General features: G+C 35.9%; 1 protein-coding gene across 4 annotated transcripts in view; it reads left to right on the top strand.

The window, feature by feature from the left end:
- PRR16 (proline rich 16) overlaps window positions 1–27,137 on the top strand; it is a 285,975-nt gene that overhangs the window by 122,020 nt on the left and 136,818 nt on the right. The window contains exon 2 of one of the 4 annotated variants that reach the window (XM_053566626.1): window positions 9,816–9,909. The exons of the other annotated variants lie outside the window; for them this stretch is intronic. The gene's annotated coding sequence lies outside the window, so the exon portion shown is untranslated. The remainder of the gene's footprint in view (window positions 1–9,815; window positions 9,910–27,137) is intronic. 4 annotated transcript variants of the gene reach the window in all.

The raw sequence follows: 27,137 nt of genomic DNA on the forward strand, positions 1-27,137 counted from the left end.
AGCTAATTTGCGAAGGAGCAGTTAGCTGTAGTTCCTGAGGCCTTCCAATCTGATCTCACCCCACCAGTTTTAGTTGCCAATTATGTTGGTACAGGGTTTCCTAAGGGTCCCCAACTAGGTTATTTCAATGTCTATTCAGGGACAACTGCTCATTTCAAGTAAAAAAGTATAATGCTTAAAAAACAAACAAACAAACAAACAAAAAACTTAAAATACTCACGAAGAGTATTTTTTCTGGCAACATGAAAAATCAGAGCAGAGCAACTCCCACAAGAGATTGTAAGAAAAATACAGCAGAGAATACCATCCATAGAGAAATTGCTGAAATGTCAGAAATAGAATTTAGAATATGGATGGCAAATAAGATGATTGAAATGAAGGGGAAAATAGAAATAGAAATTCAAAAAATAGTCCAAAAGTTGTCACAAGAAATTAGTGAATTCAAAAACAAAGTCACAAAGGATATAGATATACGGAGGACAGATATAGCAGAGCTTAGGGATTTGAAAGAGGCAGTCAAGGAGTTTCAAAACTCAGTAGACACCCTCACTGATAGAGCTGAACATGGAGAAAAGAGAATCTTGGAAACTGAAGACAAGACCTTTGAACTATACCAAGCATTCAATGAGGCAGAAAGAAGGAGAACAAACAGAATATTTACTGAGAGAGTTATGATCAAACATCTGAATTATGGGGATTCCTCAAGGAGAAGTGGATGGTCCTAAAGGCACAGATGCTCTCCTCTGAGACTATGGTGGAGAATTTCCCAAGCATAGCAAAATACACAGAAATTCAGATAGTAGATAGTTTCAGAACTCCACAGGACTCAATCCAAAAAAAGCATCTTCTATTCCAGGCGTCCTCAAACTTTTTAAACAGGGGGCCAATTCACTGTCCCTCAGACTATTGGAGGGCCGGACTATAGTTTAAAAATAAAAACTATGAACAAATTCCTATGCACACTGCACATATCTTATTTTGAAGTAAAAAACAAAATGGGAACAAATACAATTCACACTGCCGCATGTGGCTCACGCATTGTAATTAACTTTGCCAAAGTTAATATGAAGGAGAAAATCCTGTGAGCAGTCAGGCTTAAGAAAAGTATTACCTACAAAGGGAAAAGTATCAGGATGACCGCGGATCTTTCAACTGAAACTTTTCAAGCCAGAAGAGGATGATCATCAGCCTTTAATCTTAAACAAAACAACTTGCAGCCCAGGATTCTATATCCTACAAAATTGAGTTTTGTTTGTGATGAAAAAAATCAAATATTTTACTGACATGCAAACGATGAGGAAATTTGCCACAACTAGACCACCTCTACAGGAAATACTCAGACCCACATCATGGCCCATCACCAAAGTAAATACACCCAGAAATTAAAGAACAAAGCCTAGCCTCCACAATGTGCAAGAGATAAAAATAAGCTCTAGACCTCTGAAAAACAAGAGGACCAAAACTCCACCATACCTATCAGTTCTCTCAATAACTGTGAATGGCTTGAATTCTCATCTAAAGAGGCAGCCTGACTGGATATAAAAGCCCAATCTAAAACCTGTTGTTTGCAAGAAACACACCTTACCTCAACAAATGAAAAAAGACTCAAAGTAAAGGAATGGAAAACAATAATCCAGGCAAATGGAAATCAGGAAAAAAGTAGGAGTTGCAATCTTATTTGCAATTTGTAAATACAATTGAATTTAAAGAAAAACAAAAATAAGGAAAGACAAGCTTGGACATTACATACTTGTCAAGGGATGTATACAACATGAAGAGATTTTAATAATTAACATTTATGCACCACATTCGAATGCTCTGGATTCATTAAATAAACTCTAAATGATCTAAACAATATGATAGCTTCCTGCACTGTAATAGTTGTGAAGATTTTAATACCCCCTTAATAGTACTGGACAGATCCTTCAAGCAGAAACTCAACAAAGAAATAATAGACTTAAACACAACCCTAGAACAAATGGACTTAACAGATGTGTATAGAACTTTTCGTCCTAACAAAACTGAATACACATTTTTCTTGTAGCCCATTTATCATTTCCCCAAATTGATCAAATCTTAGGACACAATTCTAATTTCAATGAATTAAGAAATGTAGAAATTATTCCTTGTATCTTCTTATATCATCACAGAATAAAAGTTGACGTAAACAGCAACAGAAATCCTCATATTCAAACAAAGTGATGAAAACTAAATAACCTTAAGCTGAATAATAGCTGGGTCAAAGACAAGATTAAGAAGGAATCATTAGATTTCTTGAAGAAAATGATAATGAAGTCACAGCTATTAAAACCTGTGAGATACTGCAAAGGTGGTCCTAAGAGGGAAATTTATAGTATTAGATGCCTTCACCTCTGGCTCAGGCTGGTCTCAAACTCCTGCGTTCAGGGAATCCACCTGCCTTGGCCTCCCAGAGTGCTAGGATTACAGGCATGAGTCACCACACCCAGCCTACCAGATGGTTTCACACCAGAATTCTATCAAACCTTCAAAGAGGAACTAATTCCTATATTACATAAGCTATTCTAAAACATAGGGAAGAATGTAATCTTCCCTAACATGTTCTATGAAGCAAATATCACTCTGATTCCAGAACCAGGAAAGAACTCAATGAAAAAAGAAAATTATAGGCCATCATCATTAATGACTATCAAAGCAAAAATATTCCATAAGATATTAGCAAGTAGAACACAGCAACTCATTAAAAATGTTATATATCATGATCAAGTTGGTTTTATTCTAGGGATGCAAGGTTGGTTCAACATACATAAATCCAAAAATATAATCCATCACATAAATAAAATCAGAAACAAAGACCATATGATTCTCTCAATTGATGCAGAAAAGCTTTTGAGGATATCCAGCATACTGTTTTGATAACAACACTTAAGAAAATAGGCTTAGGTGGGAGATTTCTTAAACTGAATAGAGGCCATTTATAACAAACTCACAGCCAATATGATATTGAATGGAGTAAAAATGAAAGCATTTGCATTCAAAACCGGACCTGGAATACGATGCCCATTTTCATCACTGCTATTCAACATAGTGCTGAAAGTTGTAGCCATTTCAATCAGGCAAGGGAATGAAATCAAACGTGTTCAAATTGGGTCAGAGCGGGCCAAACTCTTGCTCTTTGTGGACATGATCTTATACCTGGAAAATTCCAAGGACTCAACTACAAAGCTCTTAGAAGTGACCAAGAAATATAGTAACATTTTGGGATACAAAATCAACACCCACAAATCCATAGCCTTTACATATGCCAATAACAGTCAAGGTAAGAATAAAATTAAAGACTCTGTATCTTTTACAGTAGCTCCAAAAAAGATGAAATATCTGGGAATTCATTGAACAAAGGATGTAAAAGGTCTCTATAAAGAGAACTATGAAACCCTGAGTAAAGAAATAGTGGGAGATGTTAACAACTGGAAAAACACATCCTACTCATGGCTGGGAAGAATCAACATCATTAAAATGTCCATACTACTTAAAGCAATCTACAGATTTAATGCAATCCTCATCAAAGCACCAATGTCATACTTTGAAGAACTTGAAGAAATAGTACTTCACTTCATATGGAAACAGAAAAAAAAAAAAAAACCCTGAATAGCAAATGCAATTCTTAGAAATTAAAAAACAAAACAAAACAAAAAAAAACTGAAGGCCTCACATTTCCAGACTTCACATTATACTATAAGTCTGTAGTGGTGATCAAAACAACACAGTACTGGCACAAAAATAGAAATACAGACCTATATGGTCATATTTTGATTCAGAAAACTCATATTATTACTTTACTAAAATGATGCATTAAATAAGAAGTCACTCTAATTGCATTATTTTCTGTAACTCAGTCACTGATTGGATAAAGACACAGAAGCATTATGTATACTTTGAAAACTTATGGGCAAAGCATACAGTCGGCGGCTTAGCAGAAATTGAAGTACACATAATGTTGGTATTGGTGTTTTATAAATGAGAAATATTAGATTTTATAGTCAGATTTTATCATTGCTTTTGTTGTAGTGTGTCACTTGAAATTAAACTTGAAAATCTGTAAATTTCATTTCTTTTCTGTTTTCTACTTTTTCTTAAATTTTGATATGAATTATTTTGTACCATGTTGTAAGGTTGTGCTTTGTATTTTTTAGGAAATCCTTAAGCTCATTACTAAAATTTCTGACTTAAGTCCTACACAGACTTTATTGAAAATTTGCATGTAAAAGACTGAAGCTTGGCCTGTACCTTTCACCACTTACAGAATGATTCAAGATGGATAAAAGATTTAAATATAAAGCATGAAACAATAAAAAATCCTCAAAGAAGGGGTGGAGAAAACATTTGAAGATATTGGGCTGGATTTTATGAAGAAGACTTCCATGGGAATTGCAACAACAACAGAAATAAACAAATGGGACTCAATTAAACTGAATAGCTTCTGTACAGCTAAGGAGATAACAACCAAAGACGAACTTCAGAATGGGAAAATATATTTGCATATTAAGAATCAGACAAAAGCTTGATAACTAGGATCTCGATAGAGAACTCAAATTACTCAACAAAAAAAGTGCCAGCAATCCCACATATCCCTGGGCAAGAGACATGACTAGAACCTTTCTGAAGAAGATACACTAATAGTTGACAAACATAGAAAAATGCTCATTGCCCCTAACCATCAGAGAAATGCCAATCAGAACCACCCTAAGATACCACCCAACCCCAGTGAGAAAGGACCACAGCACAAAATCTCAAAGCTGCAGATGCTGGTGTGGATGGGGAGACAAGGGAACACTTTTACACTGCTGGTGGGACTGCAAACTAACACAAACTTTTTGGAAGGAAGTTTGAAGAATATTCAAAGAACTCAAATTATATCTCTCATTTGATCCTGCAATCCCATTACTAGGCATCTACCTAGAAGGAAAAAAAAAATTATCATGAGGACATTTGCACTAGACTGTTTATCACAGCTCAGGTCACAATTACCAAAATATGGAAACAACCTAAATGCCGGGAATGGATTCACAAGCTGTGGTATATGTATACCAAGGAATACTATTCAGCCTTGAAAAAGGATGTAGACTTTACATCGTTTGTATTAACCTGGATTGAGGTGGAACACATTCTTAGTAAAGTATCACAAGAATGGAGAAGAAAGAATGCAATGTACTCAAGTCTAATATGAAGGCAGTAGGTGAGTTAATACAAGGGGGAGATGTAGGGGAAATGAGGGAGCAGGGAGAGGGGAGGCAGAAGAGGGATGGGGGTATGATCTTCCATCTCTTGGGAGTGAAACACAATTATAAGAGGGACTTTACCTAACAAATGCAATCAGTGTAACCTAATTCTTTGTACCCTCAATGAATCCCAAACAATAAAAAAGGTGAAAAAAATTATTTTACATATATGATGTATTGCATACTAAAATTTAGTTTTTAGAGCTTATATTGTAGGCTTTTCTGGGGTCCTTTGCATAATTTTAGCAGCTGAGATATATTCTAATGCTTGATAAATACTTTTTCTTTAAGACAATAATACATCATTTAGGTGATGGCCACGAAAAATAGACTAAACTTTGCATTTTAATTCTTTATATCCAAGTATATGGTTCCTTTAAGAAATATGGATGGAGATTTCAGTAGCCCTCTGCTGGTTAACCTAAAAGCTGGGCTTTAAATAAGTGTGGTTAATCTATAAACAAATCTTTGGTTATCAGAGCTATTATTATAAAGATGAAGGCAAGGTGATCACTTCCCTAAAGGAAGTCTTAGTTGGATAATGGTCAGTATTTGAAAAGAGCTTTCCTTAGCAAAGCACTTTCACACACACGTATTCAGCTGTTGGGTATTTGAGGATTATAGCGATGTATTTTACAATATACTTCATTGACCACAAAGGAGTCAAGATTATGTGGCAAGCTCCATGAAAAACCTGTCATGATTTTTCAGAAGTCTATTGAACACACTGTTCTTATACTTTGGGCCTTGAATTTTCTTATTGGCAGAATGAGAAAATGTGTATGGTGGAATTACCAAACAGATTGAGTTTGCTGATTAATTCTGCAAAGGACGAAAGTTTAAACTCACACTTGTCATGAGTTCAGGTTTTGTACTCTCCCCTCCAACAAATTCACATCATCAGATGTTGTTTCCCAGTAGTCAAAGTCAAGCATAAAATTAGACATTTTCCTTCTAGAATGGACAATAACACTCTGTCCAACCTTTTGTTTTTTCTCTGACACACATGGGAAGAAGACAAGTTGTCTTGGGCCATACATTAAATATGCAAACACTAACAAAAGTTGATTAGTTGATTAGGCAAATATACAAATGTATATTTGTATATATAATGTATATATATATATTTAAAAAAAGCTCTTACAAAATCTACATGCGGCCCATGGGCTGAAGGTTGGACACCCCCGAGTCTAGATAATTAAAATACAATTTAATGACATACTTCAAACATTTAGTAGACAATTTTCAAACTTTCCCTGTAGTTTGGTTAGCCTTGTTCAAGACTAAATCTAAAATACAAGAGGGAAATGAAGAAAGGAATTGTTCAGCTTGTAGTTGGCAGGAAAGTTTTGTTGCTGAATAAAATCACAAGTTATGGCTGGAATGGTTTGGTAATAGTTTTTCTACTTTGCAAAGCCAGACAGTCTCAGCCAAGCAGCAGAACAGACGCTGTACTGTCAAATGGGGAAAAAAAAAATGGTGGCATTTCTGAGCTTGAGGATTTTGGAAGCACACACAAAATTTGGCTTCTGGAGTTTGCTCTTGAGAGGACCGTCTGGGTATTGCATTGCTGCGTGGTCTGCTTCTCTGCTGCATGGAGAATATGTGACACTTGTATCAACCACAGAGCTTCATTTCTTGATTCAGAATGCTTCATGCATGTTGTTCTGAGAACCTCTGCATGGTTACTCCAGTGTTCTCCCAACTTAATAACAGAAACAAGAGCAAACATTTGTAAGCACCTATTGTATACTTCAAAAATGGTTACATTCTTTCCATGTATTAGTTGGTTTGATTCTCATATCTATGAAGCTAGTACATTTTTTAGCCTTCTTTTCAAACATGAGCAAAGAGAGACACAGAGAAGTAAGTACCTTACTAGGAGTTGCAAAGCTAAGTGAGTCTAACTGTGGAAACCATAGGTGCTCGGCCACCACTCATTAGTGTTTTGTTATGAAAAATGAAACAGTGTTCCAGGGAAACATTATTCTCTCCTGTAGGCTCTTAGGACTTTTTTGTTTGTTAAAGTTTTTTTTTAACCTCTTTGGGTAGAAGGGAAAACAGAGATATATAAATTCCTTTATTAGTATTAATACAAAGAGCATAATTATTACCATTTCTTTGCTTTCTTATTCCAGCATTATAATTTTATAAACTCTAATTTTTGTCCATAATGTCAAGCGTATTCATTGTTAATTTGAAGTGAAATGCAATTGGAAATTTATTTTTGACTATTCATTTTAAGAATAGTCAAATTTCAGAATACTACAGGGGTACAAATGTTTTGGTTTCGTGAACCACTTTTGTACAGTTTGAGTCCAAGTTATAAGTGTGGCTCTTACCTGGATGGTGTGCATTGAACCTGTTAGGTTTGAATTTACCTCTTCTTCCTGTCCCCTCCCATATTTTGTTAAATGTTTTACCCATAAAATTAACACTGAATAATAATTAAATGATGTCTACATTTGATAATTATTTTAAATTAGTATTTTGCATATAGACATTACAATTTATTATAAACAGAAATGTTTTCTATAATCCATGTGTAGAAATGAAAGTATGAGGGAGGTATCTGGGCATTTTATTCATTCTCATATTCCCAACAACTAGAAGTGTTCCAGCACATAGGGCTGAATGAGTGTTTTATTGAATGTATTCATGAATGGGTGAATGATGAAGTTAGTTGCCTTGAGTGTATTCAAATGTAAGTTTTGCTTTCTCTATTAAATATTCAAGATTATTATTGATTAAGAAAATCAGCAATAACAAGGGGAGCTGAAAGAAGCTGAGAAGATTACATCCTTTCTCAACATCTACCCAAGGCTGCTTCTTTTGAGCTCCTTAAGAAGGGAACTTTTTCATTCATTTCTATATCCAAGTACTGACACAGCACAGGGTTCTTCAGCTAATGAAAGAATGAGTGAATATTGAACAGACTGAATAATTTAAGCTCTCATTCTTTTTTTCATACCTAGCTTGAATAAGTCTCAAGAATAACAAGTGGAGTGTTTAGGGAGTAAGTTACCAAAGATGTAAGGTAAAAGTGAGGGGTACCCACTTCACACAGTAATCTTGCATCTCTAGAGGGAGCCTGACCTCACAGACCATAAGCTGGAACTGCCCCCTGGAACTGAGTGAGAATCTTTGCAGTGTCAACACCAAGTGATTGTGACAGCCTGACCACTGCTCAAGAGAAGCCTATACACCGAGACAGCAAGGTTTACAGCAGAAAAAGAATTCAATAGCGCAGGTGGCAGGTGAGAAGATGGGACAAATTTCTCAAATCCATTGCCCCAAAAATTTGGGAGAAGGAGTTTTTAAAGAGAGTTTGGCTGGCAGGATACTAGGTGATTGGGTCTGCTAACTGGCTGAGTTGGAGGGCAGAACAATAGGGGTGCAGAAATTGTCTTCTTTGCTGAATCAATTCTTAGGTGGGGGTTGCAACACCTGTTGAGTCAGTTCTAAGTATGGGCACTGGTCTGAGCCAGACCGTTGTTTGACTGGAATGCAGGGCCTGGAAAACTCAATTTCACAAGAGTGATGGGGAAATGAAGAATCTTTGTGACTTCTAAGTAGCAATTATACAAAAGCAAATTAGGGGTGAGTGGCTGGTTATTATCATTATTGTTAGCTATGCCTGTGCATTTGTAAAGTTTAGCTCCTTACCACAATTCTTGCCTTATACCCTTTTATTAATTTGTAAAGGGTGGTTTCAAGATCACTTAGCTTCTGCTATAATACTGCCTTTGTCATTCAGATATAGTGTAGTCTTTAGATCACGTGACCACAGGTTATGTTTCCCTGAGGTTGGCTCAACCCATGGCATCTCCTACAATGAACAGGTTTCCTGAGAGAGGGCATCGTTTCTTTTCTTTCTTCTTCTTCTTTTTTTTTTTTTTGTTGTTGTTTTTGTTTGGGGGGCCCTGGCTGAGTTTGAACCTGTCACCCCCAGAGCACAGGGCGGCACTCTAACCATTGAGCTACAGGCTCCCAGCCAAGGGCATCCTTTCAAATATATTAGCATAGTCCTCTTATTTACCTTGACTATTCTATCCTCCCTCAAGACTTGGAGTGTTCATGTCAGCTTCTGTGACATAGTTGATTGTCCTTTCTCTTTCTGATTACTATCCCTAGAGCTGCCCTAATTTGTTTATGTTAATAACTCATGGGGCAGCAATGCTAAAACAGTATTGAATAATGAATCAGTGTTAAACTCAAAAAAGTTGCCAGTGATTTGCTGTGGCATTCTGTGCACAGGAAGACAAGGGACTCAGTGAAAATTCTTGAAGACTTGACCGACTGGTCTATTCTCATAGTTCTTACGTCCTCACTCAGAGTATGTGGTCTTTCCCATGAACGTCCTCCATAGATTTGCTCACCTGTTGACTCCTTCTGTCTTCCATCCATGTGTGAATTTCCATCGGTATACCCTGTTCCTTCATACTGACTGATGCCCCCACCTCATCCATAACTTCCTGCACCTTGTTCAGTTCAGTGTGTTTTGGAAATTCTGAAGTAAATATATTATTTTTAAAAGTTTTCTAATTTTTTTAACAGAAGCTCCATAACCTACTCCCACCTCCCCACATGGTGACTCAGGGAAAGAGTGCTGCAGGCAGTGACACCAGGACATCAGGAATTGCCTGAGCAGGTCAGCCCCACCTTAACATGATGCTTTCAGGAATGTGGATAGTACCTACCTGCCTCTCTAAGAAATATGCGAGTTCTGTATGCCATTTGCTCAAAATATATGCAAAAGTGGAGATTAACAATTAAATCTCTTTAAGTATTAAAGTTATTAAATAATGTCCGTGAATAACATGATTAGTAATCATAACAATAGTTATCATCCTATCAATTTTTCTATTTTTGGTCTGTGTTTTATGTTTAAATTCCCCCAAAGGAAAAAAGTACAATAACATCATGTATTTAGCAATGTTTTCTTTGTAGCATCAAAAAATATCTTAGGGAACATTTACGGTGTTTTTGAATGATACGATTTAACTTCCAAGGTGACAGAATTAATGAGTTTGTTAGAATATTCATACTTACTATGAGCAAAACTAGTTTACATTTCAATAATTTCTCTTCGTATATATTATGGTAGGAAATTAATTTTAGCGGCTAGACAAACAACAAAAATTCCATGAAAAGTATAATAATTTAAAACCAATAGATCATGTTTTGGAAAAGATTGATTTGTTATACATAGAATTCGTTCATAGTTCCGGGCAAATCTTGGTTTTGCCATATGTGGCCACAAGAAGGATCATTACCTTCAACAGCTGTGACTTCCTAGTGATGTGAAAACATGTCCACTCAAGGTCAATAACATTTTTTTGTTGCAATATTCTATTTTCCAGTCATTAAAGGGTTTCATTGGTCTTAATATTTTTCCATGTATAAAAGAACAAGAGCTTTATTGATCATTAAGCTCTGATGTTTCTGGGACAATAATTTACTTTCCGCCCTTCTATCTATATGGGACTCTAGTTATGGATGAGCTAAACATAGATACTGAAATTTTATATTTCTAGATAAAAGTTGAAACACACAGTGAGTAGTGTTTATTACATTTGAAGGTTAAATTTACTTTATCGAAAACCAAAAATAAAAGATGTCTGGATAATATCAAATACTAAGGATATAGCAGAATATTTATAATCATTGTTTTTCTTTAATCAGTTATATCTCTTTGTCATGCATTTGGGAACATTCAGTTTGAATGAATTCCCCTAAGCGATATTGATCTTATAATAAGTTGAGCACCTATTATGCAAACTTTCCATATTTTGACTTTAAGAATATAAGTAAGCTATTTTCATTTGTGAGATTATAGTAATTATGCTGTTCTCTAACTGTTAGACCTGTTCCATGAATCAAGTCTTCATTTTAAATGTATTTTAACTATAAAACAAGAGGAAATGTTATCTTCTCAATCAAATTCTACTTTGAGATAAGCAAAAAGGAAGTTATGCCACAGAATGTAAAACAGAAAAAAATATCCTGACGGGAAAGTAAGGGTCCATTGTTCTATTGCTGATGGGAAAGACCCATGAAAAATATTTGGAATTTTTTTGGTTTGTTTTCCTTTTTTATAAATAACATGAATTCCTCATGAAGCTGTGTGACATAACTGGTATTAAACTCAGCTGTGAAGCGGGTGTAAGACCAGAAACTCAGATTTCTCAATTTCAATTTTAACTCTAATAGTAACTTGCTAATTACTATTTTATAAGTCAGGTATTCAATCTGATTTCCTAAGACCTATTCAAACTAAATTGCTAAGTTCTTCAGCTGACCTAATGAAAGAGAGAATTCAAGACATAGTTTCCATGTATTCTGTTTGCCATGACTTTTACATAAAAAGTGGGGGAAATAATGCTGTAGGCTCAGCTTTTCCCACTGCAATAAAGTCTTAATGGTCTTTCTTCTTTACCAAGAAGCCTTAGGTGGACTTCAGCTGTTGCCAAGAGGCGTGAGCTAGGCTTGTGTTGTTTGGGATAAAAAGTTTGTGCCAAATTGTGAATATATTCAGAAGCAACCCTTTGTAAAGATGCCGTGGTGCCACAAACATCTTCCCCTCAAGTATTTTGTACCGTGGAGATTGCTGAGGCACTTCTCAGACACTGACAGAAACTCTCAAACTCAGTTGTCATATTTACCTGTTTCAACTTAGTTCATTTGATAAAAAATGATGAAATTACTATTGAAGTAATTATGAAGTTGACTATTGAAAATAGTCATGTGGAATTTGCAGTGTCTTTTAATAATTACTATAGAGACTATAAATTTTGCAGGTTTTTTTTTTTTTTTGGCCAGGGCTAGGTTTGAACCCGCCACCTCCAGCATATGGGGCTGGTGCCCCACTCCTTTGAGCCACAGGTGCCGCTCGAGACTATAAATTTTGTTAAAATTATAAAGCATTTGTTGCATCCAGCAAGAGAGAAATCCCAGCTTGTTAACGTGGCTATTGATTTTAATCACATGCTAGTTCCTAAGAATTAAATAAAATCATAGATTAATTCAACCGCAGTTATCACTCAGAACGGTTTGCTATTATAGCAGCCAACTAATGAAAATTACATACTCAAATCAAAGGGACGCAGGGAAATTTTAGGAACTGATGAATCTTAGCTTAGGAAAACTTTTTCTAAGAGTCTAATTTAGAATATTTTAAAGCAAGCCTTTTTTTAATATCTTTGCTACTTTTGTCAGACTAAAACTGAACAGTTTGAACTAATCTAATAGACTCTTTAATCCATTAATTCACTCAATAATTATTGAACATGAACTTTGCACTGGGCACTATATTAGAAATAAAAGAGATAAAGATTAATGAGACATAGTTATGTCCTTGGTATGTTCATGGTCACACAGACAGAGTAGAAGAGTTAAAAAGTAAAAGAAAAAAAGTAAGATTAGTAAATAGATGTTGACACACAAATAATTGTGTTTTGTTTGAGTTGGAGATAACTCAAAGGGAGAATAAAAGTTAATAAATTGAGTTTTATAAAATAAGAATGTATGGTGATAATACAGAATAGTTAAATTTAATGAGACTGAAAAGCTGGAATTAGTATTGTGTAATAGTTATCTGAATTTCTGAAGAAGGAAAGCACAATAAATCAGTGAGCCCTGGCCGAGTTTGGTGTTCTAGTGAAATAAAAAGAAGATGATGAGAAATTTATACAAGAATCGTGCGAGATTGTATAATTCCACAATAACACAGTGCATGAAATTTATCTTAAAAATTAAAGAAAATTAAATTTTATTTAAATTTAAATAAAAATTAAAATAAATACCTTTTATTTATCGCAAAGAATGACCTTGACTATGATAACAGTGAAGAATTACAGAACGTAGTGGCAGCAAGGCCAGCAGTTGTGACTTCATAATTACGTTGCAGTTCTCCACGTAAGGGCACAGTGATTCAGTACCTGCAGGAAAGTGTGCTGATGAGGTGGGGCTGCTTTATTTTGTTGTCAAAACAACTCTAGAAATTATTCTAGAGAAATATTCTTTCCACGTAGCCTCCATCAACAAACAAGAAGACCTGGGATGTAGATCAGTAAACTTGTGTATAAAATGCCAAAGAATATTACTTTTTGGTTGTTTTTTGTTAGAATATGGTCTGGGTAGGTTCTGTGCACGAAACAGGTAAATTTATTTACATTTCCCCTTCTAATTCCCTGGCCACCTCTCATCACAGTTTTTGCTGAATGCTTTTTGTTTCCTCGACCTCTAACTGTTACAAGGCCCCAGTCCTCAGCCCAAGCCTGTCTCTCCTTCCTCTCTCCCTGGTTCCTCCACCCCTCTGCTCCCACCCTGGCTCTTCTTGCTGACGGCCCCTGTTCCCTTAGCTTCGCTACTCTACGCGAATGGCTTCCAAATCCGTAGCTGTAGCCCTCTCCCCTCATTCATCACCTTCCTTGGATGTTTAATAAGCATCTTCAAATAAGCGTGGCGAGGGGACTTCAGGATTGATTCTTCGGCCCACAACTCTCCTGCCTTGGTTTTCTCTATGCCAATGAATCACTTCCTCATTTAACAAGTTGCTTAAGCTAAAATTCTGGCTGTCATTCTTGCTTTCCCCCTGTTACTCACCCCCCACTGCCATCCTTTGGAAATCTTTGGTCAAATCTACCTCCAAAACATAACCCGGATTCTTCCTTTCACCATCTTCACTCCTACTTTAGCCGTCCTTATTTTATTATCTAGTTAGACTGAACTTGCATGAATTCTCAACTCATTTCTGCTCCTTCTCTGGATTTTCTGGAATTCATTTTCCAGGAAGTAACTTTTTTTTTAATAGAAGGATCTGTGCCATCCTAGGCTGAAAACTTGGCAGCTGTTCATTGCCACTAGGGCTCTGTCACTCTCCTGGCTGTCTAGTGATCAGTCCACGTGATCACTCTGTCCCATAAACCGATCTCAGATCAGTCTCTGATGCCTCCACCCAGTGCTGTACCATACAAGCTACTCTTTGGGGCCTGGGTTTCCCAAACTTATTCTGGCTGTTGGGCCTTTACGCTTGCTACGCACCTGTTTGGAACTCTCTATTTTTTTAGTCCTGTTTCATATGCCACCTTTTCCAAGAGGTGCTTTTGCTGAACACCCAACTGAACATCTGCTGCTCATAGGTGTCTCCCCCACTCTCACTCACACCCTGACCCTCCTGGTGCAGTTCTGTTCTCATGGAACCATCTACAGTTTCTTCATGGCATTTGCCACTTTGGGACGTCTTGTTTATATGTTTATTTCTTCTTTGCTCACTCTCTCGTCCTGTCAAATGTAAGCTTCTTTAGAGTATGGCTCTCATCTGCCCTTTTCATTCCCGAGTCCTCAATATCTAGAAAAGTAATGGCACAGTAAGTGTATAGGGAGTGAGCAGAGAGACTCTACAACCAAGTTTGTTTTCTCTTTTTCCATCTTCAGAGGCTGGAGAGAGGTTACCAACACATAAAAAAGCTACAGGGAGCTGAAGAAATATCTTACTCATTATTCTGTTATTGGCTTTTAAGAGCAAAGCGTGACGTGTGTGCATTTTTTACAAGTCAGCATTCCGTATTTTAGCAACTTTTCACACCCTTTAAATCAAGTATTCTTACAGGACTTCCCCTTTGTTCTTTAAAAGACTGTGTGTCAGAAAGGATTTTATTTGCAGAAACTTAACGTTAGCACTTTGGAAAGTATGCAGTGGGGAGATAGAACAATAAAAATGTGTCCTGTTCGTGCATAAACATCACACATTTTATATCTTGGAATTAGGGATTAATGCATGTTAATCTTTCCTGGGGAAAAAATGAAGAATAATATAAAGTAGTGCTTTGACTGCAGACACATTTGATTATTTTCAACTATTTACAGAATATACCATCCTTCGAAAATGTGCTGCCGCTGCAGTTAGATTAGGATAGGGAATAAAAATGAATATGCTTATCATCAGACTCCTTCATGAAGAGGAAGAGACACAGATGAAAATGGAAAAGTTTTATAACAGCAAAAGTATCGAGAGTTAACAGGAACAGATTTTCATGAGGAAATCCTATCTACCACTCCTAGATTTTCCATGGTCGTTTTATATAACTATCATCTATGTCCTAATTCATTTATAGTAATAGAGAATCCTAATACTATAACCTGTATAAATGATCTGATTGCCTGGGACACAGTGAGAAGTACGCCAGCATGGATTCTGGTGTGGAACACCTGTATCTGAAACTCAGTTTACCACCTAATCCCAGCGGTGTGCGGGGGCACATTTCTCAGTTACTTCTTTTATAAAATAAGGATTAACAAACAAATACTTGCCTTATGGGGTTGTTTTGAGCATTAAGATAATGTTAGCTAAGGTAGGGTGACTTTATATCATGTTTACATTTGCCTGTGCCATCATTCCTTATTAACTGGTATCCTTTCAGTGTCATAAATCCTATTGGTTTTATTAGAATAAAATTTCATCAGAACAATAAGAAGTAATTGTATTAATTTGTAATAGGTGAGTTAGACATCCAGAGTAGTGCTTTCCAATGTAGGTAAATGGACGTTCCACAGGAAAAAACAGAATGCATTATTTAAACATGTGATAAATGTTGAGTTAAACAAATTTAGTCAGGTTTCAATACATCAGGACCTTTCGGAGCTGGGAATACATGAATAAGGATGGATATGTTACTTGTCTTGATTTAATCATTATATCAATGACCTTACTTTGTATGTAAGAAAATGTGAATGTGGAGGTGCGTGCCACTTAACTGGAGGTTTTTAATGTTTTACAGGTATGGACATAATGTTCATATAGTTAAAAACTTAACAAATATTAATACATACCATGATCTTCCGAAAGAGACATAAATTGTGCAAGATTTTTCACAATTGGGAATTTTTTTTTTGCAGTTTTTGGCTGGGGCCGGGTTTGAACCCACCACCTCTGGCCATATGGGGCTGGCGCCCTACCCTTTGAGCCATGGGCACCGCCCCACAATTGGGAATTTTTATGTAGATGATCTGTCAATTCACAGATAATGAAATGATGATTGCTTATGAGGATAACATTTTTATGGTCAGGTTAGAGATTTTTTTCTGAAACAAAAAATAGAATTTGGGGTTTGTTTTTTTCTATTTTTGTTTATATTCCTATGAAATTTCTATCCATAGAAATTCATCTGTGAACTTGAAAATTTTTAATTTTTTAGCACTGCACTCATATATATATAATAGACAAGAGAATTTAAGATGAAACAGTAAGATACAGTTTCCCTTGCTTTGTTCCACTCATCTTTGAAAGAAATAGTTTTCTGTGGCTTAAAGCAAATCAAACAGCATGATTAAAGGGAATAGGTGTGTGTGCAGAACAAAACTTACCATGCTTCCACCCGTCTTTTCCAAAAATATGTTACTTGACTCAGGTGTTTCTACTTCCACTAAAAGAGGTGGCGTGGCACAGTAGTGCAGAGGTAAACACTGGCGCCGGGTGTCTGCTTGGAGATTCAGCTTTGTTTTTGCCAGCTGAACAAATTATTCAACATCTCTGTGCCACAGTTATCAATGGTGATAATAAATAGCCACTAGTTCATTTGGCTTTTACGAGTTACTATTTTTAAAAGATTAAGAACTGGGGCGGTGCCTGTGGCTCAAGAAGTAGGACACCGGCCCCATATACTGGAGGTGGTGGGTTCAAACCCAGCTCCAGCCAAAAACTGCAACAACAACAACAACAAAATAAAAATAAAATAAAATAAAGATTAAGAACTGCTTCTGATCCAAAATGTGCACTATATATTTGTTATGTTGAGAAAGCTACAAAATTGCTTTTAATTCGTTTTATTTTTTTTTTCTTTTCTTTTGTCACATGCCTAGTGTCATATTCATGAGGATATGGTAGCAGGAAGAACTAGTGTTCAGGGGTACAAATCTAGTTCTGTTACTTTGTCTCTGAACCTAGTGATGTGCTGTCTTAAGGTGAATCACTATTGGAGAGTTTCTTCCCCATCAATGACTGTGTGGTGGCAGCCAGATTAGAAAACAAGGATTTTTCTATTTTCCATTCAAAATACATGTTTGTGCTTGGTAATTATTATGTCATTCATAATGAGGTTTACATCAATTAGTAGGACAGTGGACTCAGAAATCTCTCAAGCATCTTGTTTTATTAGCACTACTAAATGATGATTTGGTACATTGCTGTTAATCGTATCTAGTGAGCACTGTGCAAAGTGTGTTTTGCATGATCAAACCTTAAGCACAATCTTGTCAAGGAGCCATTGTCATTGTCCCCATTGTAAAGTGAAGGAAACCTGGAAAGTTAATGACTTGTCTAATTTAGGATTAGTATAATGTTGAACTGGTTTAGAAACTCAAGTACCTGACTCCAGAGTCTATGCTCATAACCGCTCTGCAATTCTTTCTTCTTCCAGAAAACTTAAATAATCAAGAACCTGGGAAGATTAAATTTATGCTTTATACATCTTCGTACCAATTTCCCCAAGGCTGAATAATCACTATAAACGTGTATATAACCATAATACTGGATTATGATATTTACATAGTCAATTATTGCTATAGTCAAAAAATGAAAGCCATTTAAATGTCCATGAACTGATGATTGGATTAACAGCGTATGATATATCCATGCTGTGGGGTACTTTTTAGCAACAAAAGGTAAGCCAGTGACACATGCTACAGCTTTCTAAAGCTGGATTGCAGTGATGGTTGTACAAATCTGCAAATTTAGTAAAAATCATTTACTAAAAAAGAAAGTTGTGCACTTCAATGGGTAAGTTTTATTATATGCAAGTTATACCCCAATAAAACTATTTATAAAGGGACAAAGAAATTGGATCATGGCCCAGAAGTACCTGGACCATAATTTCATGATAAGAATAAAGCAGGCTGAAAATCAAGTTAAACATCTACAATCCATTGTAATTTTAAAACTTATCTACCCTTTCTCCATAATTTGTAGAATAAAAGAAAGTCATTTTTAATATCCAGTATAAAAATAAATTGGCAATAGAATAGGAAGTTTTCTTTATTTAGAATTCTGTACTGATACTGTTTCTCTTGGATTTTTGACAAACAGAATATCTAACTTTGGCAATAAATTTATGCATTTAATTTAAAATCTGTCCCTTCAAATGAAAATGTTGAAAGGGAAGTTTCATTGGGTTGTTAGATTCATACAGAGAGGATGATCTATAAAGAAGCAATTCTGCACCTGTAGTCTGGGGAGTCATTCAGAGACACCTCTTTACAGTGAAAACTCAATTTTACAATGTTCTGTCCTTTGATTTGTATTTAGTCCTACGTTGTGAGATATGTAATGCATCCATTTATCACTTCCACCACTTTCCAGATTCAGCAACAGTGGCATATTAAGATTAAACCCACCCCCATGTAGCTTTTGAATGGCTGAGATGTGTCTAATTCTTGGCGTTCATTGTTTGAAGTGAATGTTTAAGTCTTCACAATCAGGGCAGACGTCGTAGTTGGGTTCTTAAGAAGTTATAACACTCTCACCTTATAATATTCTTTAAGTGTCCTATGGTAAGATGAGCTGCAAACAATAAAGCTTTAAATTTTGAGGTGAATGTGTTATGGTCGTCTTCGAGGTGTGTTATCAGGCATCTTCCAACAGAACAGGTGGAGAAAGAAAAATCCACTCACACGGCCATATTCGTTTGAAAATAATGTTCCTGAGTGCATCATTTTTCATTCTTGGGCTTTAAACTATGTGGAAAAAAATTAGGAAAATATTATAGATTACATCAAAGCAAAAGAAGACAGGCACACTTCTGTTTTTAAAGGTGGAATTGGGCTCTGATAGATGGCTAGCTACCCTGTTGCCCTGAAAATAAGACAGTGTCTTATTTTAAGGTGTGCTCCCAAAGATGCGCTAGGTCTTATTTTCAGGGGACGTCATATCTTTCCTGTAGGTCTTATTTTCGGGGAAACAGGGTATTCTTCCCCAGGAATATTCCAAATGATTCCTGATGCTTCAAAGCCTTACATCTCAGTCCATTTCTTACGGACTCAACAACTTCCTGTTGGAGAGACACTGTCAAAAGCTGGCAAATCCATTCTCTGTCTTCCTTATTATTCTTTTTATTAAAGAAATAGAAGACATGTTACTGTGCTGTTCTTGTTTTGTTTTAAATAGTATCTCTTGCCCTATTCTTAATCTAATTATATTTATTAATTATATCCCCTTTCTGTTGTTTTTATTCTTGTGGGTGTATTTCTTTTGTTCTTACACTTATCTTTTTATTCTTTTTCCCCTTTTATTTGTAGTTGACATGTGATCATCATACGTATTTACAGAGGACAGAATGATATTTCAATGCATATATACAGTATATGATGATCAAATCGGAATAACAAGCAAATCCATCAATTCAAGCATTTATCATTTGTTTGTGGCTGTGGACATTCAAAGTCCTCTCTTCTGGATTTTTGAAAATATACAATAGATTTTGGTCATATACAGTATCTATTGACTTATTCTTCATATGATTCTATTTCTTAATTACATTTCCTTCCTCTTGTTACTAGATATGTTTTCTTTAGCAGCAACATTGATCCTATAATCAATTCTTCAATCACTCTGGTTATCTGGTTATATTCCTTACTTGTAAAAAATGGATTATCCCCTAAAGTTTAAGCTTCAAGTCGGCATCCTTCGCTTTTTAACTTGTAGGCCTCCTGTTGTCACTTTGTGCTTTTGGGGGGGGGTGTTCTTTTTTTATTGTTGTTTTTTTTTTAATTCAGAAACTACTTTGCTGACAGGCGGAGAACTATGTAAACATTTTACTGGTTTTCTTTATTTTGCTTTTAAGACATTTATTACATGTACATGAGACTGAATTGGGTGAATTTAATGTAAAGCACGTGTATTGGCGAGTTTGCAGACACTTGTTAGAGCTCTCTGCACACATGTCGAAGAACGGATTCTGTTTCTGTTATGTGTTTCTGGCAAAACCCAGCACTGTGGTTTAAACTCTAGGAAGGATGTAAATTTATTGGAACTCTTTCTCCTATAAGGCTTAAAGGGGAAAGTATATAAAAATGTAGGCAAAAGAGATTAGATTTCTCTAGGATAAAGCAAATGTTTGTCTTTTGGTGTAGGACATTCTGTGTATATCTTTGTCTTCCAACAGTAAGCATGTTAGGCAGGAAGCTGGGATTTTCATTGTTGAATTTACTTGTTTGAAGTAAACACATATATGCCTCCTGACTATGTTACCTGAAGAGATTTCTAATATGACATTTTCAAGTGCGTGTTTCTGAAGTACAAATTTTAAAATGTGTGTAAAGTATTTCTATATGCCTCTTGACCATTTAAAGGATCTTAAAATGTTTTAATTCTGCACAGTAGCTTACTGTCTAATATTTTAGGCTTATTTTTGTATTATAAAATAATCATTATAGTTTTTACACAACAATGTTTTAGGTTTAAGGACTTACTTTCCAGTTTCTTTGCTCCCTATAGCCTCAAAACCATTTCTGGCTCAGTTTCCATATTCTTAACATATATTTTTTAGTTTTTTTTTTCAGTTAAGACTAGTTAGTAGAAGACTCTGTTTTGATACAAATTATATTTATTTCACTTAGATGATGTCTTATCAGTACATATAGAATTCTAGCCAAACAGTGATTTCCGCTCAGCAGTTAAATGGTATCAATCCACTATTTTCTGGGTTCTACTGTTGTCTTTGAGTAGCCTAAAATCGACTTTAGAATAATTTAATTGTTTAGAAGTTAATCTGTCTATTCTTTATGGTTCTTTTATTTTCTTTTGTCATTGGCCATTGTGATGCCACCAGCTCTGTGTGTATGTTTAACTCACGTCTCATTTTTTCCCCCTCCTATTCAAAGATTCATGATTTTCATCAATTCTGGAAAATTCTGAACTATTTTTCTTTAAATACTAGTTTATTTATATTTTTCTTATTTTCATTCTCTCCTTTGCTTTTTCTCTCAACTTCTACAAAATGTTGTTCCTTCTTGTTCAAGCCTACGCAGCTCTTAACGACTTTTTAATATTTTCAATATCTGTATATTTGTCTTCTATATTGTCTCTTGTCTGTTCACTTTTTCCTCTTAAGCTGCATAAAATTTGATTATATTTTTATTTATATTAATATATACTATGTGTATATCTTATTCTATTTTTTAAAATTTATGACTTAGTCAATTTAAAATGCTATTTCACAGTTTACTTTTTTATTTTATTAAGTTCTGAGATTTCTATGTCTATTGTTTATTTTCCGGGCTCTTATCCACAATGGGCTGTTCTCATATACATGTTGTGATTTTATGATCATGCAGTCATCTTAAGCTTCAAAATCTCCTGTGGCCTGGCTTTCCTCTACTTCTGCCAGATGCCCCTGTGCTCTCACTAGCCATGTGATAGTCAAGATGTGAAAGTTGTATGAATTTGGATCCCAAGCCCAACTAAAGATTTTCAGATGTTACCAAAAGAAACTCCACTTTTTTCATGCATCCATAATACAGGAAAAATGTTCTTACCTTCCACTTTGAGTGGATATATTTTTCTTTCTTGCCTGCCCTATTACAGGGCACAAGTGTTCTAGGATTCTGATTTGATGCCGGTATCACCACTTTCTCATTATTAGTGGTTCCACATGACTGTCAAATCTTAGATTACTTGATTACCAGGCAAATGATCACCTTCCTTCCCAGCCCCAGGATTTTTTGCATCATAGCTCATTAGTTTACTTTTCTATTTCTGGCACTTTGAATGTTGATTTCCTTTTGAGCAAATCGAGATAGACATGTGTAGAGAAGTTGCAGATTATTTAGTTTATCCAGTCTGTTAATTCAGAGGAATAAAATTTTTTCATATCCCTTAGTTGTTTAGCCATGTTTTCTGTAAATATTCAGGACCAGCATCACACACAAACAAACTGATTTTTAACCTTTGGAATTGACTCATCATAAAGAAGCAAAGTGACAATAAAATGAATTGATTGATAGTGAAGATTTATTTACAACATAAAAATTCAAAGGGAACTTATTAATTTAAAATAGAAACATCTTTATTTTTATCAATCACTACAGTAAAGTAAGAGTCGATTTTTTTTAATTATTGATTTTGGAGGCACTAGAGTCCTAATCATATATGTAAATATATATAAGCCTGGAATACTTTTTTTTTTTTTAAACTGAGCCTAAGAGGAAATGGAAAAAGGTACGTTAGCATTTGAGTACCAATTCATGCATCATTTGTTTCTTTTTTTATGAATCTATTTCCTCTTGGTGTCTTCCTATTTTTCCTGCTTTGTAACTCTTTGATATACACATTTATAAAATCTCCTTTAAAAGGAACCTGGATTTAGCAGTTTTATTGTTGGTTTAATTTAGAAAGCATTCAGTAACACACAAAAACAAAGACACATTGAGATATTGTAATAATATTTTTCAATTCTTATTAGAAATTTTAGCCAAATTGACTAATTCTTCTTGAACTTTTCTGGTGTTGGCAGGTGTCAGAGTAATCTGTTTTAAAAATCAGTCTGAGTACCCCTGATCTTAAATGCTTAAGGCAAGAAATGTTTCAGATTTCAGAAATTTTCAGATCTTGGAATTTTCGCATATAAAAATAAGATCTTTGGGATGTGACCCAAGTCTAAATCTGAAATCTATTTATGTTTTATGTACCTCTCATATACATAGCCTGAAGGTAATTTTATACAATATTTATTATTTTTTTGATTGAAACAGAGCACTGAATGCATTTTGACTGTGACCTGCTATGTGAGGTCAGGTGTGGAATTTTCTACTTGTGGCATCATGTTGGTGCTGAAAAAGGTTCACATTTTGAAGGTGAGGCCTGATGGAGAGAAAGAGTCACCTGAACATCTGTGTTTGCAAGAGGAAGGCATTATTTAAGCCGGCAGAGCCGGTGGGTACTAGAGTCCAAAATGACTAGAGTCCGAAACTCCCTGGCCTGCTTCCTCCCTGTCCTTTGGTAAGGTTTACAGGAAGGCAGACAAAGGAATTATTATATTGTCCTCCCTGGATGTTTCAAAGCATGTTCAGGGTTTACAGAAGCAGAAGCAAGTGTTAGTTTCAAGGTTCCAGGAAGCTAAGATTTCATAAATCTTAGAGACTTTGCAGGCGTGTCCTTGGGTTTCTGTGAGATGCCTTTTGTCCTTCCAGATTAGAACATACTTTTCTCAGGTATTCTTTCTCAGGATTTTAGTTTTTTAATTTTATGTTTTCAGATTAGGGATGCTTAACCTGCACAGAAATGGCATCTCACGCAGATTATTTCACGAAGGCCATTTGGTTTGTTATCAGTAACGTGGTGTTTGAAACAGGCGTATATGCAAAAGTTGTTTAAACAATATATTTGATCCAACATTATTATGATATTTCACAGACACATAAAGATGAGAAGGATTTCAATAATGGTTGGTAAGATAATGGTACTGTGAGCCAAGCACCGTTTTGAAACTTTCCATTTATTTCTTTTTCATTTAATTCTTTTTTTAAAATTATTATTATTGTGGGGGATTCATTGAGGGTACAATAAGCCAGGTTACACTGATTGCATTTCTTAGGTAAAGTCCCTCTTGCAATCGTGTCTTGCCCCCAAAAGGTGTGGCACACACCAAGGCCCCACCCCCCTCCCACCTTCCCTCTCTCTGCTCTTCCTTTCCCCACCCCTCCCTCCTTCTTTCTCTCTCTGCTCTCCCCTTCAAGTTCCCGAGATCCTCTTACAATTCCATTTAAATATTAAGTGCTTAGAGGTGGAGCCTCCTCAGAGACATTTCAGGATTTGCAAACAGGCCGTCTGAAGTATGGCTCCACAGTCCAGTTATCAATTCCTACCCTATTCTGTCTCTCAAGTCACACACACACATGCGCACCAACACACACTCACACACAGCCTATGAGGTGGTAATTATCTTAGAAATACTACTTCTATCTCTCTGTTTATCTTCTTCTTTTTTTGTGAGACAGAGTCTCACTCAGTCCCACTGGCATTGAGTGCCATGGTGTCATATCTCACTGCAACCTCAAACTCTTGGGCTCAAGAAATTCTCTTGCCTTGGCCTCCGGAGTAGCTGTGACTACAGGTGGCCACCACTAGGAAGAAAAGGAGTGAACACTCTTGCTCTTTGGTTTATAATAATGACCCCAATATGGACTTATGGACTATCTGATCCAAATGCTCCCATGCTCAGGAAAGATGTTATTTTATAGGAGTTTTTTTTTTTTTTTTTGAATAGACAAAATCTCACTCTGTTGTCCAGGCTAGAGTGCCATGGTGTCAGCCTACCTCATGGCAACCTGAAACTCCTGGGTTAAGCAATCCCCCTGCTTCAGCCTCCTGAATAACTGGGGCTACAGGTATCTACCACCTTGCCTGGATAATTGTTCTATTTTTACTAGAGGTGGGGATTTGCTCTTACTTAGGCTAATCTTGAACTCCTGAGCTGGAGGGATGCTCCTACCTCAGCTTTCCAGAGTGTTGGGATTGTACAGCTGATCATTCCTGCCATCCCATTGGAAGGAATTGGAATTCCTTCCAACATGGAAGTTCAACTTTTAGTGCTTGAGGATTCTTCATACTTCTTTTCATAAGATTATATTAGTTTACAATCCCACCAGCAGTGTGGAAGTGTTCCCTTCTCTCCACATCCGCACCAGCATCTGCAGCTTGGGGACTTCAGGATGTGGACTATTCTCACATAGGCTAGTTGATATTTCAGGGTGGTTTTGATTTGCATTTTTCTGATGATTAAAGATGATGAGCATTTTTTCATGTTTTTGTTTGCTATTCATGTGTCATCTTCGGAGAAGTTTCTGTTTAAGTTTCTTGCCTACACAGAAATGGGTTGTTTCCTTTTTTCTTATTTATTAATGTGAATTCTCTGTAGATCCTAGTTATCAGACCTAGGTCAGATTCATAACATCCAAAAATCTTCTCCCATTCCAAAGTTTTTCTGTTTGTATATAGAAGCTTCTTGCTTGATCAAATCCTACTTATTTATTTTTGGTGTTGCTACAATTGCCAGGGGGTTCTTCTTCATAAAATATTTTCCCAGGCCAATATTTTCAAGCATTTTATCCAAATCTCTTCTAAAATTTTTATTGTTTCATGTCTTAAATTTAAATTTTTATCCAGAGAAAATCAATTTTTGTCAGTGGTGAGAGATGTGGGTCCAGTTTCAGTCTTCTACAAGTGGCTGATCAGTTCTGCCAGCAACATTTGTTAAATAGGGATTCTTTTCCCCAGTGCATGGTTTTGTTAGGCTTATCAAATATAAAAAGACCCTAAATAGCTGGATTCATCTCCAAATTGTCTATCCTATTCCATAGATCTACGTCTCTATTTTTGTGCCAGTACAATGCTGATTTGATTACTATAGATTTATAGTATAACCTGACATCTGGTAACATAATGCCTCCAGATTTGGTTTCAGATTCCATATAAAATGAGGTACTATGTTTTCAAGTTCTTTGAAGTGAAATAGTGGTGCTTTGATGGGAATTGCATTAAATCTATAGATTGCTTTGGGTGTTATAGACACTTTTACAATGTTGTTTCTTCCCAGCCACGAGCATGGTATATTCTTTGATTTGTTAGTATCATCTGCTGTTTCTTTCCTCAGGGTTTCATAGTTCTTTTATAGAGATCTATGGTCATTCTAATGTTTCATCAAAGTCTTATAATTCACCATAAGTGAAATATCAGGTTTTAAGGCAGTATAATCTTAGGAAAAATGGTGTTTTAATGATCACGCTAATTATTTACATATGAATAGAGGATTGAAATCACAGTTAGCTTGTTTATATGTGTTTATTACTGCAGCCATAGGTCAAGGGTCAAAATTAAAATATGGATTTTACTGTTATTATGTTTTCACAGGGTAACTTTTGGCCAACGTTTTCATCTTTATTAAAAAGTAGATAAATGGTACCATCAAATGATCTTACTCTCAAAAAAAATCAAACAAGAAAAGATGAAATAAAGCTTACCTCTTCTCCCCTGTCTCAGTCTCTCACCCACTAAACCACTGTGAGCCTTTGACCCTTTTGAATGAACTAGTTTATTGGTTAGGCTGTTTTTACTTTGCCCTTCTGTGAATTTGCTCTAAATGACTACGTGGCCGACATCCTACAGAGCCTAGAGGCAGTGAGTGTAAGAGATATCAAGAGTTATCTATTATATCATTTTGAAAATAGGACTGTTGTAAGATCCTGGCCTTGGTAACCAGAGGAACAGAGTTGGGTGGGATGGAAGAGGAGCTTAAGGGGAGTAGTAAACAAGCAAAAAGAAACAGTGAGGCTGAGAAGCTAAACAGAACTTCTGTCCAGTTTAAAACTGTGCCGAGGCTACAGCAGGACATGACCTGCCTTTTCCATACACAATACAAATAAACAAAATCCTTTTTCTCAATTTATCCATTCAGCAAATTCTTACTGAGGACTATATGAAAGGACTGGAAAAGTCAATAGTTAAGAAGCTATGATAACTATATCAAATCATCACAATGTACCCCATTAATGCATACAGTTATGATTTCAATTGAAAATTAAAAAAAAAGTTATAATACCTGGTTTCATAGAGCTAACTGATTAATGGGGAAGATTTTTTTTTTTTTTTTTTTTTGTAGAGACAGAGTCTCACTTTATGGCCCTCGGTAGAGTGCTATGGCCTCACACAGCTCACAGCAACCTCCAACTCCTGGGCCTAAGCGATTCTCCTGCCTCAGCCTTCCGAGTAGCTGGGATACAGGTGCCCGCCACAACGCCCGGCTATTTTTTGGTTGCAATTCAGCCGGGGCCAGGTTTGAACCCGCCACCCTCGGTATATGGGGCCGGCGCCTTACTGACTGAGCCACA

The sequence above is a fragment of the Nycticebus coucang genome, chromosome 17 (genome assembly GCF_027406575.1).
Source record: "Nycticebus coucang isolate mNycCou1 chromosome 17, mNycCou1.pri, whole genome shotgun sequence".
Classification (NCBI taxonomy): domain Eukaryota; kingdom Metazoa; phylum Chordata; class Mammalia; order Primates; family Lorisidae; genus Nycticebus; species Nycticebus coucang.